Genomic DNA, 6,210 nt, shown 5'->3' on the forward strand with positions numbered 1-6,210 from the left:
AAGCACCGGGCCTGGGTACTTTCACTCCTAACTTCCTTCAGGAAGCAGACTTGCTGCTTAAGCCTCAGGGCTCCTCATTTGCATAGTTCCTTCTAAGACCTAATTTCTAAAGAATGCCCCCAAAGTTACGTAAGCTTCAGCCTTCTCCCACACCTGTATCCATTTCTGAAGTGGTCTCAGTGTCTTTTTTTTTTTGAGACAAGGTCTCACTCTGTCACCCAGCTTGGAGTACAGTGGCTTGATCTCAGCTCACTGCAACTTCTGCCTCCCGGGCTCAAGTGATCCTCCCACCTCAACCTCCCAAGTAGCTGGGACCACAGTCTCAGCTAATTTTTTGTATTTTTGGTAAAGATGGAGTTTCATCATGAAGTCCAGGCTGATCTCAAACTCCTGGGCTCAAGTGATCCTCCCACCTCTGCCTCCCAAAGTGCTGAGATTACCGGTTAGTGTCTTCTGATGTAACAAAGTATTTGTCTTGGTCAGTTTCTGCTGCTCCAGCCAAATCCTGAGACTGAGTAATTTATACAGAACAGAAATTGATATTCTCACAGGTCTGGAGGCTGGGAAGTCCAAGGTCAAGTCGTTGACAGATTCGGTGTCTGAAGAGGGCTGCTCCCTGCTTCCAAGATGGTGCCTCTTATGCATCCTAATATAGCAGAAAGTAGAAGGGCAAAAAGGACCTACCTATTTCCCTCTGTCCTTTTTTAAGGTCATTCAACCCATTCATGAGGACAGAGCTCCTAAAGGCCCTACATCTTGATACTATCACATTGGCAATTAAGCTTCAACAGATGAATTTTGAGGGATACATTCAGATCACAGCTTTCCATCCCTGGCCTCCCAAATTCATGTCCTTCTTATATGCAAAATACATTCAATCCTTCTCAATACCCCTTAAAGTCTTAACACATTCCAGCACCAACTCAGAAGTCTAGAGTCTCATTTAAATCAGATACAGGTGAGACTCAAGATACAATTCATCCAAGGCCAGACACGGTGGCTCACACCTGTAATCCCAGCACTTGGGGAGGCTGAAGCGGGTGGATCACCTGAGGTCAGGAGTTTGAGACCAGCCTGGCCAACATGGCCAAACCCTGTCTCTACTAAAAATAACAAAAATTAGCCGGGCCTGGTGGTAGGTACCCATAATCCTAGCTACTCAGGGGCTGAGACAGGAGCATCACTTGAAACTGGGAGTTTGCAGTGAGTGAGTGAGCTGAGATGGTACCACTGCACTCCAGCCTGGGCAACAGAGTGAGACTCCATCTTAAAAAAAAAAAAAAATATGATTCATCCTGAGACAAATTGTTCTCCATCTGTGAACCTGTAAAATCAAATGAGTTAGGTACTTCCAAAATACAATGGTGGGGTATGCATAGGGAACATTCTTAATCCAAAAGGGAGAAATAGGAAAGAAAAAAGGAGTAACAGATTCCAGTCGAATCTAAAATCCAACAGGTCACATGTTAAATCTTACAGCTTCAGAATAATCTGCCTCCATGCCCTACCTCTGGACACACTGGGATGGGGTTTGGGCGCCAAAAGCTTAGCTGGGTGCAGCCCATGTGACAACTCTCAGGTTGGAGTCTCATGTCTGCAGCTCTCCCAGGCTGGAGTTTGTTCTGGGTTCTTGAGGTCACCTTGCTTCCATAGGTCCACTAGGCATTGCCCTAGTGGGAACCCTGCAGTAGCCCTGCCCCTGTGGCAGTTCTCTGCCTGGAACTCAAAACTCTCCAAAGCATCCTTTGAAATCTGTCTAGGCACTACATTCTCCACTGAAAGGAGCCAGGACTCACTGGAGAAATGATTGATTCCATGGCAGAGCAAAAAAAGTACAAGATAAGCCAGAAAGCAAGGAAGGGCTTAAAAAAGAATACATAAGGCCGGGCGCGGTGGCTCACGCCTGTAATCCCAGCACTTTGGGAGGCCAAGGCGGGCGGATCACGAGGTCAGGAGATCGAGACCATCCTGGCTAACACGGTGAAACCCCATCTCTACTAAAAAATACAAAAAACTAGCCGGGTGAGGTGGCGGGCGCCTGTAGTCCCAGCTACACGGGAGGCTGAGGCAGGAGAATGGCATAAACCCAGGAGACGGAGCTTGCAGTGAGCTGAGATCACGCCACTGCACTCCAGCCTGGGTGACAGAGCGAGACTCCGTCTCAAAAAAAAAAAAAAAAAAAAAAAAAAAAAAAAAAACAAGCCAGCTTTAAGGGATTTACATGGGGTAAATCTGAGACAATCTGAGCATCAGAATAGTAATGACTTGTAACCCATTGAACAAAATAGAAAACTATGACTGTCTGCTAATAGAAATGAATGACTGAACAAGTAAATAGGAGTTTAATGAGGAATGGTATATGTACATATTTTCTTTTATTCTATTTATTTATTTTTGAGATGGAGGCTCACTCTGTCGCCCAGGGTGGAATGCAATGGCGTGGTCTTGGCTCACTGCAATCTCTGCCTTCCGGATTCAAGCGATTCTTGTGGCTCAGCCTCCCGAGTAGCTGGGNAAAAGAATACATAAGCCAGCTTTAAGGGATTTACATGGGGTAAATCTGAGACAATCTGAGCATCAGAATAGTAATGACTTGTAACCCATTGAACAAAATAGAAAACTATGACTGTCTGCTAATAGAAATGAATGACTGAACAAGTAAATAGGAGTTTAATGAGGAATGGTATATGTACATATTTTCTTTTATTCTATTTATTTATTTTGAGATGGAGGCTCACTCTGTCGCCCAGGGTGGAATGCAATGGCGTGGTCTTGGCTCACTGCAATCTCTGCCTTCCGGATTCAAGCGATTCTTGTGGCTCAGCCTCCCGAGTAGCTGGGATTACAGGCTCCCACCACCACACCCGGCTAATTTTTATATTTTTAGTAGAGATGGGGTTTCACCATGTTGGCCAGGCTGGTCTTCAACTCCTGACCTCATGTGATCCACCTGCCTCGGCCTCCCAAAGTGCTGGGATTACAGGTGTGAGCCAACGTGCCCAGCCTATATATACTTTCAAAGCAGCCTTCCATAAAGTATTTCTTAAATACAATAATGGGGAAAAGAGTAGCTTCACAGTAGTGAAGTCTGGCAGACCACCTTAATCAACGGAAATAAATGAACCTCAGTAATGGGACAAATCTAGATCTTTGCCACTTGATAGGTTGCATTGAGAAGAACACAGCATCCCTTCTATGACAAACCCATATTGAAGGACATTTTACAAAAGGACTGGCTCTTCTAAGGTATCAAAGTCAAAGAATGACTAAAGAACTGCAGGAGACTAATACAACAACTAAATGCTATCCTGAACTTGTTCATTTTGCTATATAAAGATATAAAGGACTTTATTGGGACAACTGATAAAACTTGAAAGAGCTTGGAGGATGAGGCGATAGTAATATCTGTTAATTTCCAAATGTTAATGGCTGATCTGTGGTTATATAGAATGCTTGTTCAAAGGAAATCAACACTAAAGTATTAAAAGTGATGGGTTATCAAGTCAACAATTCACTTTCGGATGGGTCTGGAAAAAATTATTTGTAATATACTTGCTACTTTTTTGTTAGATTATTTCAGAGTTAAAATTTTGTTCAATGAGAATTTGAAGATCAAAAAGTCCGACCAGCTTGATTGAGAAAACTTTAAAATCAATTGTGCTCTATTTAGGGACATCTTAGACCAAAAATAAAGGTGAAGGCTTTTGGATTAGTAAAAGAAAAGAAAATCAACAGAAAAAGTATTTTACATGTCTATACAAAAAAAGTATTTCACTGGCAATACGTCACCACTAAAGTAATACACAGACCAGAGGGTTCGACAAGAAACCAGAGGCCGGTACAGTGGCTTTCTCCTGTAATCCCAGCATGTTGCGAGGCCAGGGTGGGAGGACTGCTTGAGCTCAGGAGTTTGAAACCAGCCTACGCAACATTAGTGAGACTCATTCAAAAAATTAGCTGGGTGTGGTGGTGCACACCTGTAGTCCCAACAACTTTGAGGGCTGAGGTGGGAAGATTACTTGAGCCCAGGAAGTCAAGGCTGCAGTGTAACCCTGATCATGCCACTGCACTCCAGCCTGGGTAGAAGAGTGAGACCCTGTCTCAAAAAAGAAAAAAAAAGGGACGAGTGGGGTTGCAAGAAACTGCTCCAGAGTGTTCCTTGGTTATGGATACTGAACAAAGTCTTCCCCACCAAATAACTTCTGAATTTAGGACATTTCTAGAGAAATTTGTAAATTTTGAAAGAATGTAAAAGAAGAATTAACATCTGTACTTCTCTGCTAACGGGTATGAAACACGGGGTTAGGGCAATGGTTGGCAAAACTATAGCTCTCCCACCAGCCAAACTGGCCTACTGCTTGTGTTTGTGTAGTTCACAAGCTAAGAATGGTTTTTACATTTTTACACAGTTGAAAAAAATCACTAATATTTTGTGATATGTGAAACTTATATAAGACTCAAATTTTAGTGTCCATAAATGGAACTTTAATACATAGCCACACTCATTCATTTATGAAATGTCTATGGCTACTTTCGTGCCACAGTGGTAAAGCTGAATAGGTGCAAACAAATGTCTTACAAAACCCAAAATGCTTACTATCTGGCCCTTTACAGAAAGTTTTCTGATCCCAGGTATAAAAGTTGTGTTAGGTATAAAGGTAAAGATGTATCAGAAAGCATTTGATTTGCAATCTGTTAGGTAAGAAGAGGGATCTCTGTGTGAGAGCAGAAACAGAGAATCAACATGAAAGAAAAGGATATCGAACAAAGAGTTTTCCAGTCTAGGTTGCAGATGCTAAATTCACCCGCATCCTGGCCAGGATTCACTTTAGGATTAGGAAATCTCGCAAACTGATAAAGCAACTCAGATAGTGCTTGGGAAGGTAATTGTTATTGCAATTTAGAAATATGTACTTCAATAATCAATTTAAACTTGCAATTTTAAGTTGCAACCAATTTCACATACAGTATTGGAAATTTATACTATATATTGGAAACATACAAGTACACAGTATCAGAACTTTTAAGAATAGTATTTTGGCCAGGCGTGTGGCTCACGCCTGTAACCCCAGCACTTTGGGAGGCCGAGGTGGGCAGATCACCTGAGGTCAGGAGTTCGAGACCAGCCTGGCTAACATGGTGAAACCCCAATTCTACTAAAACCACAAAAAATTAGTCGAGTGTGGTGGCATGCACCTGTAATCCCAGCTACTTGGGAGGCTGAGTCAGGAAAATCACTTGAACCCGGGAGGCAGAGGTCACAGTGAGCCAAGATTGTGCCACTGCACTCCAGCCTGGGTGACAAGAGCGAAAACTCTGTCTCAAATGGAAAAAGAAAAGAAAAGAAGGAAAGGAAGGAAGGAAGGAAGGAAGGAAGGAAGGAAGGAAGGAAAAGAAAAGAAAGAATAGTATTTTGTTTGCTTTTATTTTGTTTGTATTTTGTGCCCATTGACAAAAGGTAACTTAATATATTAAATGTATAAACATATTTGAAAAGGTTTAAAGGAATTTAAGTTTTTAAGTGGGATATTCAAAATCCCTTAGAAGTCATTTATATTTGCTAGGTTTTTACAATAAGATTTATAAGCTGAACTTTTTTTTTTCTTTTTTTTTCTCTTGAGATGGAGTCTCACTCTGCTGTCCAGGCTAGAGTGCAGTGGCATGATCTCGGCTCACTGCAACCTCTGCCTCCTGGGTTCAAGCGATGCTCCCATCTCAGCCTCCTGAGTAGCTGGAACTACAGGCATGTACCACCACTCCCGTGTAAGATTTTGTATTTTCAGTAAAGATGGGGTTTCACCATCTTGGCCAGGATGATCTTGAACTCCTGACCTCAAGTGATCTACCCGCCTTGACTTCCCAAAGTGCTGGGATTACAGGTGCGAGCCACCGCGCCTGGCCTATAAGCTGAACTTCAAAAAGCTTAAGTCATGTTTTTGTTACGTTAATACATTGAATAGTAACTTATTAAGGTGAAGTAACATCTCATCTGTCCACACAGGCAGCCCTTGAAGACATTTTATTTCATTTATTTATTTATTTTTTTGAGAAGTCTCACTCTGTTGCCCAAGCTGGAGTGCAGTGGTGCAATCTCGGCTCACTGCAACCTCCGCCTCCCAGGTTCAAGCGATTCACCTGCCTCAGCTTCCGGAGTAGCTGGGACCACAGGCACGCACCACCACCCCTGGCTTTTTTTTTTTTTTTTTTTTT

This window comes from Rhinopithecus bieti, unplaced genomic scaffold, assembly GCF_001698545.2.
Source record: "Rhinopithecus bieti isolate Rb0 unplaced genomic scaffold, ASM169854v2 scaffold_3040, whole genome shotgun sequence".
Classification (NCBI taxonomy): Eukaryota; Metazoa; Chordata; class Mammalia; order Primates; family Cercopithecidae; genus Rhinopithecus; species Rhinopithecus bieti.